Source organism: Trachypithecus francoisi, unplaced genomic scaffold (assembly GCF_009764315.1).
Source record: "Trachypithecus francoisi isolate TF-2019V2 unplaced genomic scaffold, Tfra_2.0 Lachesis_group8, whole genome shotgun sequence".
NCBI classification, from domain to species: Eukaryota; Metazoa; Chordata; class Mammalia; order Primates; family Cercopithecidae; genus Trachypithecus; species Trachypithecus francoisi.
The window spans coordinates 113,240,764-113,256,319 of record NW_022681473.1 but is presented as its reverse complement, the minus strand read 5'-3'; the positions used below and the strand labels follow the sequence as shown (position 1 = coordinate 113,256,319).

Sequence of the window (15,556 nt, the reverse complement as noted above, 5' to 3'; positions counted from 1 at the left end):
TCATTAATTCTCAAAACAACCCTTTAGGTGTGTTCCATTACTATTTCCATCTACAGATGGAGAGACGAAGGCAAGAGAGGTTACATTATTTGCCTGAGGTCCTACAGCTTATAAGTGGCACAGCTAATTTTGAGCCACATCTTTGTGACTCTCAGAACCAATGATCTTAACTGCCATGTTATATCACTTTCCCAAGTGAAGTAGGCCTGGTGTGAGATGAGACATTTTAGAACAAACTCTGTCAGGGTGACTGTTGAATAGCATTATAATACTTGACTCATTTCCCACTTTCAGAAATGCCTCGAATTAGCAAGCACCTTTCTATCCTGGACACAAACATGATTCCCTTCTTCCCCATTCCCCACCACCCAGAGGAATGAGTTCCCTTCTTTCAAATTGTCCCTAGTCTTGTCTTGGGTCAAAAGTTTTCTTTTTAACTGACACTTCTGTTCTTCCATCTTCCAACCCAGAACAAATCACACTGCTCTCTTATTTCTACTTCCTTCCAAACGTCTTTACTTTATTGTATCCTGAAAACACACAGGCCATGGCCCTGGCACATCTCCACCCTGCCACTGTCCCTAAGAGGTCCATCACTGTTTATTCCACTTGGATGTTCAAACCCTACGCGTCATATATTTCAATTGTTTCTGCCTCTTCCAGAGAGCAGTATACCTAGATGTTGAAGTATAGGAGAGGAGGGGGAAGCTTCAACTTGGCTCCTAAATTCTCCAGAGAAGGTTTCAGGTAGAGGGAACACACTGAAGGGGCAGGTGGCTGCAATGTTTGTCTTGACCCCAATCTCCGTTCTTGAGGTGTCACCCGTTTACCCATTCATTTCCTTGGTTAATAGTTATGTCTTCACGAAGTCCTGTCTATGAGAATCTTGTCTGTGCTATCTGGTGGTAGGCATTAGCTGCATGTGGATATAGGGAATTTATTGATTGATTGATTGAGATGGAGTCTCCTTCTGTGCTCAGGCTGGTGCACAGTGGTGTGATTTCAGCTCACGGCAACCTCTGCCTTCTAGGCTCAAGCAATTGATTCTCCTGCCTCAGCCTCCCCAGGGAGCCTCACCAGGGATTATAGGCACGTGCCACCATGCCCACCTAATTTTCGTACTTTTAGTAGAGAGGGGATTTTGCCATGTTGCCCAGGCTGGTCTCTAACTCCTGACCTCAAGTGATCCACCCGCCTCAGCACACTAAAGTGCTGGGATTACAGGCATGGGCCAGCATGCCTGGCTGGCTATGTGAAATTTAAATGTAAAATTCATTCCTTCAGCTGTATGCATTTTAAGTGTTCAATTACTACATGTGAATAGTGACTACCAAATTGGCCAGCACAGACATAGAAAATTCCATGACTGCAAAGCATTTTACCGGACAGCACTAGTCTAAATTTGATCCTCTACACCCACTTGGAAGCTTTGGTAGACAAAGCCGGGTACCTATAAAGCTCAATGGATCTTGGTCAAATATTTCCCTCGCTGGATGACAGAGACCAGTGCTCTTCAACGTGTGATCTCTGTACCAGCAGCATCACCTGGGAACGTGTTCGAAATGGAAATTCCAGGGCTCCATTTCAGACCGATTGAATCAGAAACCCCAGAGGTAGGGCCCAGCGATCTGTGCTTTAACAAGATCTTTAAAGAGTCACCTCCAGGTGACTCAGACACCACAGATTGAGAGACTGGGACTTGCCCGTCCTGGTCATGAACACTTTATGAGTATTATCTCATTTAAAGCTGACAATGACACTATGAGATAAACAGAATATTCACATTTTACAGGCAGGAACTAAGATTCTCAGTAGGAAGTAACCAGCCCAAGGCCATGCAGCTAAAAATTGGCAGAGGTTGGTTTCAAACCTAATTTTGTTTGACTCCAAAGCTTATACACTGACACCCCCTGGCTTGGAGCTGGCAGACAGCTTCTCTTTGCCACGTGTCTTCTGAAGGTACTTGGGAGATGTTACCTGACAAGCTGAGCAGTGGCACCCAAGAGAAGAAAAGCGGCACGGCTAAAGCCCTGCTCAGTGACAGACACCACACCAGCACTGGCACCACTGGCACACCAGCAGCTGCACCTTGTCCTAAAGGGGAAATGAGCCGGATTTGAGGAACTCGAACATCAGCTCTCTCCACTTGGAACGACGGTCTTTTCCTAGCTCTTTCCAGTTTGGCTAGGCACTTGAGTATCTTCTTTTAAGGTTCATGTGAGTTCAGAGGGCTGAGTTGATCTAAAAATAAAATTCTTCCCTGGATAATGGTAGATTTGCTTTTCTTAAGAGTTCAAGAAAACCTCCAGTGATTGTATTAGGGGATTAGAGCTAGAAATTGCTGTTCCTTCTTTAAGCTCTGTGGTTGGCCCCCAGCTGGCAAGCAGGATTTTACAGGAAAGGAAACACATGGTTTGTTTTGTACAAAAGGCATGTTCCTGAAATACAGTATTCAACAAACATCCATTGAGCAACTATGTTATCCGGCTACATTCTCTCAGGTCATTTCATTCAGTCTTCAGAAGAACCCTGGGAGGACCTATTATTTAACACAGTAGCTATTATTATCCCCATTTGATACATAAGGCAAGAGAGGCAATCAACGGGTAAGTGGCAGCCAGAATTCAAATCCAGGCCTGCCTATCACGCAAGTTCCTCCCTCTTTACTGCATCACACAAGCCCACCTTGTCTAGCACTGGGATAAATTAAGAGAAGAGCCTGGAGTCTGGGGATCTGAGGACAGAAAGAGAAAGACATTTCACATGATGGCAGGTTAGCCACCAGGAAGGCATTGAAGGAACATTTCTAAGAGTATTTGTGTTAGCTGGGCCTGCTCTACACATGGCCCTATCATGCATATACGTTCCAGGGGTCCAATTTCTTTCCTCCTGAGGTGGCTCTGAGCTGGTGCTGGCCACCAGCTCTTGCAGGCCCAGAGGGGAGGCATGGCCCTAGCAAGTGGCCTGAGCTCCAGACAGAGCTGAGCCTCATGAGACCCTGACGTGAGAGCTGGCAGCCCTGCCCAGCAAATTCTGGATTGTCTTTGGAGTGTGATCCACCTTTGGTTCCAGGGAAGCTGTCCATCTGGTGTCCAGGATCTAGCGCGGTCACTCAAGTCACCAGTTTCCTGTTTCCCCATATATCTGAACCCTCCACCTGGACACTCTCAGACTCTTGGCCTCCTGGAAAGCAGGCAGAACCAGGGGGTGAGTGGGAAGGGGGCAGACATACTCCTTATACACCTCAGCCACAGATATCCATCACCCTGGCACCATGAAAGCCAGAGCCCTGCCACACCTGTGCCATTGCTGGGCAGGCTGGGCAGACCGTGTGGGGCCCTGCGAATGTATGAAACTAGACCCTCTTTCTTGGGGGAACTCTGCACCAGTTCTTGATGGAGAGCACTGAACAGTAACATGCATTACCCCTCACCCTGCCTGTGACACTCACAAAGGAACCCACACCAGGCTGCCCACTTTAACTCAAATCCAGTAAGGGTTTCCTGGAGACATTCCAGTTCCTCTCACAATTACAGGAAAAGCTAGAGAAGACCTCCCCATTCTCTTTCTGAGTTAGACTGGCTGTGTTCATCCTTCCCTGACAGTTTGGATTCTCAAGTCCAGTGGAGAACTCCTGAGTGCCAGAGATGAACTTTTTAGGGAAGGTGCAGCCTCTCCTTGCCCCTGGGCAGGCGACCAGGGTTCCCACCTCCCCCAGCCTACACTTCCCATTCAAGGTCCCCAACACTGTTCCCCAGAGGCACACAGGTTGAGAGGGGTGGTTATAAGCTGAGCTTCAAGCAGCCCCAGGAGTCTGGGTGCAGGTTCAGGCTGTCACGAGGTGCATATCAAAGCTGGAGTTGAAAAACTGTACTGGGAATAGTGCAATTATCTCGCTTCGCCACATTTCTCAGCCCCGACTGAGGTTTAATTAAAGCCAAGTAAAAACAGAGTCGCCATTTCAGATATCACCCCACTGCATGCTGGTTAAAAAAAAAAAAAAAGGAAAAAAAATCCTTTATCGGGGACTTAAAATTTTTTCTGTGGGTATCTTCCAGCTCAGTTGGATATTATTTCTTCATAGCAGTTCCTTTAAAGGAAAAAAATATATATTTAATATATATGTATAAAATGAGTTAATCCCCCATAATCTCCTTGAGTTGTACCTAAAACACAGTTTCTTGCAGGTGACCTTTTCAGAAGAGGCTGTTGCTATGGCAACCGCATTGTTTGATTTAGTCAAGAGAAAAATGCTGCATGGAAATGTATTTAATTTTGCTTAATTTGATGCTGTATTTAACACTTGCGCAGGCTGAAAGGAGAGAAGGGCTGAGAGGCAGGAGCCAGCTCATCGGGGCCATGTTCACTGGCATCCTATTCTGGGTGGCAAAAGGGACCCCCAGATACCACCATAGACTGGGTGCCTGCTGTTGGCCTAGGAGTCGGGGCCAGGACTCCCCTGCATTCCGCTTCTGAGGTGCTCTGTAGGAAGGAGCCTGGCAGGGCCCACCAGATGCCCCTCAGATGCTAGGGCCACAGGGCAGACACTGCAAGTTTAATGGCAAGGTGAGGCAAAGCAGCCACAGCTTCAGACCAGGAGTTCACAGCCAGGGTAAAGCTCTCACTCTGGTGCTGCCATAGCCTCATTTTCCTCATCTGACATGTGAGGCCAGTGAATTAAAATAGTTCTCGAGTCTCCTTTATAGAAGTCTCGAGACTCCAGGTCCAGTCTGATGCTCCCCTGCTATGTGAGTCTCCAGGTCCAGTCTGATGTTCCCTGCTAGGTTTTGATCTTCGTGGAAGCAGGCCTGAGTGCAGGGTAGATACTTGGTAAATGACTCAATCATTTGGTCACACAGAAGTCCCCTCTAGGAGATACCACAGCCCAGTCCTGAGAGGTCCAGGCACAGTCTTGCTCACGGCAGTTCACAGGCCATGACACCTACATGTTGCCACACAGGCATGCCCTCAATCACAAAGGAGATGTGAAAAACAGATGAACCACGGCACTTGACCAAGGTGCCACAGGGGTGACAGGGATGGCGTCTAAGTTCTCCGGTTTCTAATAGTCCTGCCAAGCCAGGCACATGCCCCTGTTGGGGGCAAACATGGCGACCACGAGGAGAGAATAGGTACAGCCAGACCAAGTGGTCTCCCGGCTCAGCCAGGCTGAGAAAACGGACATCCGCCAGCCTCCTGCGCCTGCACCCAGACTTAAGCCGGTAGCATCCACAAACTCTATGCCTGCCTCTGTTCTGAATAAATTCTTCCCACTCATTTGCGTGATGACCTTGGACAAGTTATTTGACCTCTCTGGGCCTCAGTTTCTTCATCTGAAAAATAAGAGCTGGCAAGAGATATCTAAATGCCTTTCCTACTTTGACATTCCCCGTGATCTGATTCTCACCTGCCATTACTGGATGCCAACAGCCAAACACCTCCGGGGTGGGCTGTGTCCACCATCCCGATATTCAGTCACCAATTGTACTAATCCAGCAAGTCGGCCCCTCCCTCGATCTTCAACTGAAGGCACCCATTTCCATCACAAGCCAAGACCCGGCCATCCCAAGGTCCTCAGTCCCAGACTGCTGTGTCCTCCAGGACTGCGCTCATCAAGCTTCCCATTCGCCTGAGCCATCATCGGGAGTCTGAGGGCCCTCGCTGATGCACTGCTGGGTAGACACTCAGCGCCAGGCTGCCCCCACTGCCTTTGGCCATGCCCTCTGGAGATCCTGGTCTCTCGGAATGCCTCCTTCACTTTCTTGCTTTAAGGGAAACCCAGACTTCTCCACAAGGACTTGTTTCCTCAGAAGCCCTTTCTCTTGGGGACAGCTTTGTCTCTTATGTCTCATATACTTCAGAAGTGGGAGGTGGGTGTGTCTTCCCTGCTTCCCACTACAGTTGTTTTTTTGTCTGTTTGTTTGTTTTGACAGGGTCTCACTCTGTTGCCCAAGTGGGCATGCAGTGATGCAATCACAGCTCACTGCAGCCTCCACTTCCTGGGTTCAAGTGATCCTCCCACCTCAGCCTCCTGAGTAGCTGAGACTGTAGGCATGGGCCGCCACACCTGAGTAATTTTTTTTTGCATTTTTGTAGAGATGGGGTTTTGCCATGTTGCTCAGGCTGGTCTCAAATTCCTGAGCTCAAGCGATCCTCCTACCTCAGCCTCCCAAAGTGTTGCAATTACAGGCACGAGCAACTGCACCCAGCTAGTTTCTTTAAAAAAAAATTGCATTGATACATAATAGCTGTATATTTGAGGGGTACATGTAAGATTTTGCTATCTATACACAATGTGAAATGATCAAATCAGTGTAAAATTAGGATATCCATCACCTCAAACATTTCTCTTTCCTTTGTTTTGGGAACGCTATAATTCTTCTCTCCTAGCTATTTTGAAATATACAATAATTTATTGTTAACTATAATTTCCCTACTGTACTATCAAACACTAGAACTTATTCCTTCTATCTAACTGTATTTTTATACAAAATATGGAACGCTTCATGAATTTGTGTGTCCTCCTTGTGCAGGGCCATGCTAATCTTCTCAGTGTCACTCCTGTTTTGGTCTGTGTGCTGCTGAAGCGAGTAACCCACTGCAGCTTCTAAACCATCTCTCTTTGTTCTTTCAAGAACCCAAGCTCACCTACTTGAAGCACTTGTCATCAGACCTCATGACCTCTCCTACGTATGAAATGCTGTCAGTCTACCAACCTCTGGACATTCCCCCTCATTCATGGATGACCTTAGCACCCGGGTCGCTGACCCCTTCTCTATTATTATTTCCGCCAGCATCATTGGAAACTCCAAAATCCATGAAGATGATCTGTCCGATACTCTGGCCTCTAGCTGGCAGTCCTTCCTAGCTCCAATGAGACTTTGTTATTTTTTTCTTGTGATTGGCATCCCATGAGCTTTTGCTCCACTCACGTGGCTGTTTCCTAGACTTTGGCACACCACTAACTGAATCACCCATGAAATGTACATTGCCAACTTCCCACTTTCTGACCATTGCCACCCTAGCTTACTCTGACACCCCTACTCACTACAGCAATTCTCCAACCCCACTTCATTAAAAACATGTTTTTATGATCCGTTTCCATCACTACCTGCATGTATTCACTTCCCTCTTTGCCCAGCTCTGATTCCACCATCCAACACTTCAACTACTGCCATGCTGACCACCTGGGCTTCTTACAGCTCTCCTTGCATTGTCTTAGTCTAGCAGAACTCCCGCCCTGGTATCCTACCCACTTATTCAGAGCCTGTACCAGAGCAGCTGAACATTACTAGAGAAAAATGATACAAATTTGCTGACTAAACTCACTTCAGACATGACCACAAATCTCACTCAACTCTGTCAGAAAAACCTACCACATTTCCCTAGAAAATGCAATTTCCCAGTCTCTGGGGACACCTCACACTTCCTTCTCTCCCCAGGTCTCCTACACTTCCTCCCCACCCCATTCTCCGTTGATGACCTTGCAGCATATTTCATAGAGAAAACAGATTTCTATAAGATGAGAACTACCCCATCTTCCCATCAACAAGCCCTTTATCGTGTGTCTCGGAACGAAAATACTCAGGCCATGCCGTCCCGCAATTACCATAGAAAAAGAGTCCCGGCTCCCATCCAAGGTCAGTACCTTCACTGGGCTCTGAACCCATTCTCCCGTGCCATTTCAAGGACTTTTCTCCCTCTTTAACTGGATCACTTCTACTGGCATATAAACATACCTCCATATCATCCTCCTTTAAATAAACTCTCCCTTAACCCTCGTCCCTCCTCCATGTTCCACCTCTTTTGGAGCTCCCCTTCATAGCAAATCTATTCAAAGGAGTCATCTACACTCACTGTCTCTCCCTTCCCATCTTCCATTCTCTCCTCAACCCACCCCAATCAGGCTTTATTACCCACTGCTAGACTGATGACTAATTACCAAGATTACTAAGGACGGTATCTTGCCAAAGTAAATGGTCAATTCTTTGTCCTCATTTTGACTTCCCAGCAGTATTTGGCACAGCAGGTCAATTGCTGATCTCAAAAAACTTTCCCCTCCAGGCCCTGACACTTCGCTCCTCTGGTTTTTCCCATACTTCGCAAGCACTCCTTCTCAGTCTCCTCTGTTGGCATTTCCTAAAAATACTGGAGCATCTCCTTCACTCTCCCTTTCTGCATCTTCTCTCTCTCCCCTATGTGATCTTTTCCCATTGCTTTAAGGACCTTCTTACACACACAGGTCTCTCACATCCCTGTCTCCAGCTGAACCTCTTTTCGGACACCCGGACGTCTGCATTCAACTGTCTACTCAACACCTCTACTTCAGTGTCTCAAAGGCATCCTGAGCTTGGCATATTCAAAACAGATCTCTTAATTTCTCCTCTCAAATCCTACACCCCCTTCTGCCAAGCCACCTCCATCTAAGTAAAACTCTCCATTCAAGTGCCAGAAATCTAGAAATCAGTCTTGGTTCCTTCCTTTCCTCAACTACATTCAATCCATCAAGAAGTCCTCAACCACCTGAATCCCACAACTCTGCTCCATCTCCACTGCCATGGCCAAGACTAAGCCAACAAAGCCTCCACCAGCTGCCTTTACTCCCTCAGCAGCCAGAGTGGTCTTTCTAAAGCACACTTAGCTCTCCTCACTCTCCCCCTTACAGTCCTCATGGCTTACCCAAGACAGGTAAGACCCAAATGCCTTTGTGTGGCCTCCTAAGACCCTCTCTGCCTCCCTGACCACCTTTCTCTTCATCCTCCCTCTTGTCTACTCATTCCCCAGGCACACTGGCTCAGGTCCATCCCAGAGACTTGGTTTTCGCTTTTCCTTCTGCTTGAGATGCTCTCCTTCCCATCTACCCGTGGCTGTCACTTTCTCAACCATCAGGGTCAGTACAAATATCCCATCCTCAGAGAGCCTTCCCCAACACCCAGCCCAGGCATTCTCCTGCTGGAGACTGCTTTACCTTCTTCCCAGCATTCGTCAGGACCTAACATTTTCTCATTTCCATGTTTGCTTCCTTGTTTATTCACTCTCCTCCTCCCTACTTAGAATATGAAATCCTTGATGGCAGGGACCCTTGTCTTGTTTGGCACTATTCCCTGAACCTACAATAAAGCCTTGCACACAGTAGGCATCTAGCATTTGTTGACCGCCTGCCTGGAGGAAGCAATTTATGGCTAGATGTGCTGTCTTACTCATCTCTGCGCCCCAGGACTGGGCCTGCTGCCACACGGGGCTCATAATCAGCACACAATAGATGCACATGGATGTGCAGCCTCTTGGAGTTGGGTGTTATCCTAGCGCCCCTGATCTGACCTTCCACCTACAGCAAGAGTTCCCATTTATTCCAACATTCCTCACAGGCGGTCATGCAGCCTTCCAAGGTCCTAGAATATTTTAGGAGGAAGCTTAGCAACTAAGAGAGTAGACAAAGGCCATGGCCCAGCGTTCTGGCCTGGGCCTGCTCCAGCCCCCAGCCCCACGTCAAGTCCTCCTTGCTGCAGCCGACATGTTCCATCCCCATGTGCTCCTTGTTCATGCATCCTTGCCTGCCTTCTTGGCACTATGGTTGCTGCACAGTTTGTTCTCTAGTTTATAAAAGGTGAAAAACAAAACAAAAGGCCACGGTTTCATGAGTTGCTGTCTGATATGAGCTGGCAGGGCTCCTCTGCACAGGGATGGCACAGCAGAGGCAATGGATTCATATATAGGGACTCTGTTCTGTGCTCTGTGGAGGGAACACAACCCCTCAGGGAGCTGGGATGTGGGGCTCGACATCCCTTACCCTTCAGGCTCATCACGTCTTTCCCTGAGACCATAAGGTTCTGAAAGTATGTGTGGTGCAGTGGTTAGGAGTGTGGACCCCTGCATCATTCAGGCCTGAGTGACATCCAGGTTATGTGACCATGGGCAAGTTACTCTACAGCTCTGAGGCATAAGAGTGGGATAATAATAAGCCTTAGCTCAAAGTATTGGTATAAAAGTAAATGAGAGAATAAATGCAAAGTGCTTAGCACAGCTTTAGACACAGAATACACACCAAGTAATAAATTTGAGGTCCTCCAACTCTAACCTGTGGTTCCACAGCCAGTGTGATGCTACCTTCACCGCTGTTGGCAGGAAGCTACATCTTTGGCCCCAGCCTGACCTCACTCTGAATATCCAAGAAGATTCTTATTCTGCTGGTTCCTACTCACATGACCATCCATGTCCATGTGCCTCGGAAGATAAGCTTCCAAAGGTGGTTAGCATAGCTCAACAATAGTCAAATATGTACACAAGTCTTTGTCAGTTATGGTAAAAGTAAAACACAAAACAAAACAAAATAAAAACTCTAGAATGTTAGAGCTAAAAGGATCCCCCTGAAGTCATCTAGTCAAATTTTCTCATTTTGCCAGTAAGGAAACTACTCACAAACATGGGGTGTTGCCCAAGGTCACACCATGACAGCTGGGTCTGGAACCCAGGCCTCCTAACTCCTAGGAAGGCAAAGTGCCCAGACCTACCCTCACTTCCAACTTCCCTTCACTGTAGAAAAATACCATAGAACTCAAAAGACCACAAGGCATTTTCCACCAAAACGTCTCTTCATCCAGCCCAAAGTTGAGAACCTTTTTCTTGGCACTGCTTTCCTAACCCCATAGGGAGGTGGGTGGCAGAGGCATCTCCAGGACAGAAGGCAAGCCAGAGCCCTTGCACTGACCCACCTCCTCCTGCCTCCCTCCCCCCGCCCCATCCACCTTCTCATCTGCCCATCCTCCTTTTGCATTCTTCCCTTTTCTTGTTTTGCCGCCTGCCTTTTCAGCTGTTTGCTCAGAAGCTGGGCTGTGTATGCTGAGCCTTCATTCATTTTCATATTATCTGGGATATTTTCAGCTGCTCCTCTGGGTTCTTAGGAGAATTTCAAGTGGCGAGAAGCACAGTGGGCTGCAAAGGTAAACACCCATCCCTGAACGCTGAGCCTGCCTGGGGAGCGCGCTCATTCACAGACTGCCTTCCTGACCAGCACAGCCAGTCTCTCCGGGCCTGACGGGCGGCCTCTCACCCTGGACTCCTAGGGAGCTGGGTGGGCTTTTAGGCGGCAGACTGCAAGTTTTCTTCCACCCAAGACTGGTGCAGGAAGCTGGCTGCTTAAGCTCTTGAGTGATGGGCAGTGACAGTAGGGGCTTTGGCTGCCTCCCTTTGCAGGTCGTTCTCCCTGCGCTGCGGCCAGACCTGACAGTAAGTGCTCAACGCTGCTTCTGTCACTGCCTGAAACAAGGTGTGGTTAGGCAGGCGGAGAAGCCAATTCTCTCACTTCTGGAAAACAGCTTCAAAAAGGCACTGATTCATTGCCGCTCCTCTCCTGTTCACACCAGGACCTGCGCTTAAGGCACCAGGAGACTGTGGGAAAAATAAAGAAGGGGAAACCCCACAAAGAAGGAGGCTGTTCCTCTTGGAGGAAGTGGGAGAGCTGTCCCTGTGCCCTCTTTACTCGACACGATCAAAGCGTAAAGAACATCTCTTTAATCCTTACTCCAAGTCCTGGGTAGAACAAGGCCCAAATCCTCCGTGTTACGGAGGGAGAAGGGGAGAGAGGACACGCAAGGAAACAAAGTCAAAGGAACACGGGATACAAAATCAAGATCTGAGCTTGGGCCCCAGTTGTCCCATATTAATCATGTGACCTTAACAAGTCAAACCTTCTGCGTCTCTGTCCTCTCAATGGTAAAACTGGGACAAGAGCATTCATCTCAGGGTTGATGTGAGCATTAAATGAGATGATATGTGTGCCTGTGCTTAGCAATTGGTAAAGGGCTTCACAAATGCCATTTATCATGATTCATTGAGAGCCAGACATTCCACCAGTGAATCAAGTACCTAAGGATCCAGGATCAGTCATGCTGAGACAGACTTATGGGAAAACACCTGGAGAGCTTTCCTCGCAACCCCACTGCCCTTCGAAGCCAGGAGCACTGTCATCACCAGCTCTAGTTCCCATTTGAAACACTTCCCTCTAAGCCTCCATGCAATTTGTATCAAATGATATAGGAGAGTAGGCATGAGGCCAGGGTTACTGGATATTTGTCAGGTTTCATAAAAGGCACCGAGTGGCTCTGGGCTTGTAGTGTTCTGTGATTTGTCACTGCAGCATTGAGAGGCCTATGGCCCTGCCACTGCAGGCACTGGGCATTCAGAAAACAAGGGCAGATTTTATTAACAGAGCCAAGGGACTCGATGATGCATCTGTCACAGGGGGTGGACAAAGGCGGCTACCCCATTCGTATGTCTGGCTCATCAATGGCTCCAACTGGAGTCACATCATTTCTGGGTACCACGGGCTGAGCAGAGCCAGGAAAAGCATCTGGGCTATGAGCTGCAGCAAGGCCCAAGGAGGAGCTGCTCCTTATGGACCTTGGGGGATATTTTTTTTTCTTGACAAAGTCATCAATTTGCTGCTCTCCTTCCCTCAACTCTGCTATTTTCGTGACAGGACACACATTGAAGGTCTAGGTAGAACTGAAATCAGTGTCTTCTGGAACACAGGAACTGAGACTCCTCTGAAAACCAAGTGAGCAGAGTGCTCTGAGATACAGTGCCAGCATGGCAAATACTGAATGAACAGTTGAAGATAGGAGTAGGGCGAAGAGCTGATCCAAATGTGCACTCTGCCTTGGGATGCAGGTAGGGAAGGAACCTGGGGGCAAATTATGAGAGAAGGTCTTTCAAGAAAGGAGAGCATGGAACACTGTATTCAGGGAGCATTCAGCAATGGAGATGTCCAGAAAGAGATTATGAGTGTCTTGTTAGATTGACACAGTGTACAAATGGAAATTTTTTAAAAGCAGAGCAAAATGGCCAAGCTGGACTTGCAGCAAAGTTTGAAAACTAACTCAGAGCTCCTTAAATCCTTCCTAAGAAGAAAGGCCAGAATATATACTAGAGTCTGGGTAGAATTCAGTCCCATAGCTGTTCCAGCAGAGAGGACAGGATGGTGGGGCAGGGAGCTGTGAAATCATTCAAACATCTTCCCTCCAAATCCACAGACAGGTTCATCAGCATCCATGAAAGACACAGAAGTCGAGTCACAGGGGTTAGTCCTGCAGAACTTCTTGTGTCACCCCCAAGGCAGCTAAGGTTCAGCATCTTTGGTCCCAGCCAATCAAGAGCCTCTGAGATGCCTGGAAACTCCTCCCATAGGCCTTTCAAGTCAGACAGACCTCCACCTCCTGAATCAGCCCAAGCCTGGTCCAGGAGCCTGAGTCAAGGGAGAAGAGCAGGGTGCTGGTGATGATTTCCAAGTTTCCTCCTGCTATCTTATCCTGGGAAACACGAAATGCAGAGTGCATCAGAGCCTCTCTGGGAAGGTGAGCTAGGGCCTGGGTGCCAATTGTTTAAATTTTCTCCTCAGTGGAATTATAGGCTGAAGAGTCCACACTGGCTTTCCAAACAAAGAGTGGCAAATTGCTAACTACAAAATCAATTTTTTTTTCGAGTGCATTAGCTGTCCCCTCATTATTCTCCACCCCATGAAAGAATTAATGACAGCCTGAGCCACAAGTGAATGAGGGCTTTTTAGCTTGGGAACACACACTGAATGGCGCCAGGCGTGGGACAATTACGGAAGATATTCAATAGGGGGAAAGGCTGACAAATGCCACATGAAAGCTGAAATTCAAACCTCCAAAGCTTCAGCCCCAAGTCTGGGCCCTTGAGATAACACAGAGGCAGGATCAGCAGTGCAGGACACCATGTCATGGCAAGACCTGCAGTCTCCCAAAAGAGCCATTCACCCACCTGCAGAGGGAAGACGACACCTGGAGTCCAGGAGAAAGGAATGCCAATGCCAGTCATTCAGTTTGCAGGATTCCTCCCGGGGAGAGAGGGCTGGTGGTAGTTGCAATCTTATTTGTGAGGTTGTGCTAAACTCACAGGAACTGGTAAATCCAGGAACACTGAGTTATTCAAATACTAACCAAGAGTTCTTAAAACCTGAGGGGGGAGTGGCTCTGATAGATGGATTCCTTAAGATAGCCAGAAAGATCATTGAATGGAAAAAGGAATGAGCAGAGGCAATGGTGGAATATTCAGAAACTGGATATTCTCATCTTCATTTTTTGTCTTATTCACTGTTGTCTCTCCAGTGCCCACAACAATGCCTGGCACATATGAAGCACTCAATAAATATTTGTTAAATGAATGCATGCATAAAACCCAACCTCCAGGAAACTCCTTGCTATTGTGCCCCAAGCTGGTCCTTGTGAGAACTCCCCAAAAGTCCAAGGACAGCCGCCCCCCCACCCCATGAAGATGTACCAAATGTCCTATATCTAAATGTCCCAGCATCCTTTTGGATGAATGCTACCAAGTGCACTTGAAGAGACCTGGACCACCCTCACCCCATTCTATTGAAGATAGAAGTAAGTTTCTTGTTTCATTTCCAGACTCACTCTCAGCCTCGTCCTGCACAGTGGGCACCATCTCCATCCATCAACCAAAAGCACACAAAGAAGAAACAGCTGAGGGTCCAAGGGGACGTCAGTCTGGGAGACTTGGTCTTGCCTCTGCCAGTGTCAGCAGTCAGGCTGGATTCCTCAGCCCTGGCATTAATTGTAGCCCATGTGCTATGATTACAAAATGGAATTAAATGACATGCCAAATTAAAGAGTTATTTTTTCTAATATATATTTTGCATAGGATGTGTTTATAACAGCATTAATTATTTACACTGCCATAGAGAGAAAGCATAAATATAAAGAGAGAGATCAGATGGTTCCTGTAGGAGAAATAAAATGAGTATTTCCATCAGGATGATGAATACCTGCGGTCTCACTTTGGGGCTGGGCCTGGGGGGAGGTGGAGAGGGGGACATCTTGAGAACAAATCTGACAAGCGTTATCGAGGTTTTTGAGGAAGGAATACGTTAAAAATGAAAGTGAGTATAGAAAGTTTAAATATTTAATACCTGCATTAATTCTAATTCACACTTTCTTTATTTTTCAGATTAAAAATTTACAAGAATTCCCATCTCTTTCATCCTTCTTCCTCCCATGAGATACTTTGTGGTCACTGTTCCAGGGACCACCTTTGGCAGTATCTAGGTAAAAAGGGGCAAGAGAACAGCAGCCCCCCTGCCCTCTACCCCACCCCCAGGGCACCCTCCCGCCATGGGCATCTCTCCCAACTCCCCTACAAGAAGCCATTGCTGTTGGCCTGCTGGCGCCAGAATGACTAATGGGACCAAAGCCATTTCCTGGCGTCCTCAGCCCCCACCCCAGAAAGGGTCATGGAATTCTCAGAGATGATGCAGCCAATTTGTGGGTTTAAAGTGCTTGTCGAAGCCCAGACCTCACAGGGCCAGGCAGAACACCACCACTGAACTGATGTCTCCTTGAAACAAGAGACTTCTGTCACACACAGCCCCAGGCCCCCCTGCCCTTCAGAAGCTTTTATTCTAAGGCCAACCAGACCAGCTTTATGTGCTTTCAATAATATCACTGAAAGCCAGCATTGATTGACTTAGAAGCAAGGGAGAACTAACTTCCCGAATCTCCAACACCAGCTCCCAGCT

The 15,556-nt window shown here is 47.7% G+C and overlaps 1 protein-coding gene and 1 non-coding gene across 4 annotated transcripts in view; both read right to left on the bottom strand.

Moving 5' to 3' along the window:
* Nucleotides 1–15,556, bottom strand: part of PKNOX2 (PBX/knotted 1 homeobox 2) — a 272,502-nt gene that overhangs the window by 153,006 nt on the left and 103,940 nt on the right. The window lies entirely within an intron of this gene.
* On the bottom strand, nucleotides 6,489–6,590 carry LOC117081824. The gene has a single exon (XR_004436305.1). It is a non-coding gene; the product is annotated as a U6 spliceosomal RNA (small nuclear RNA).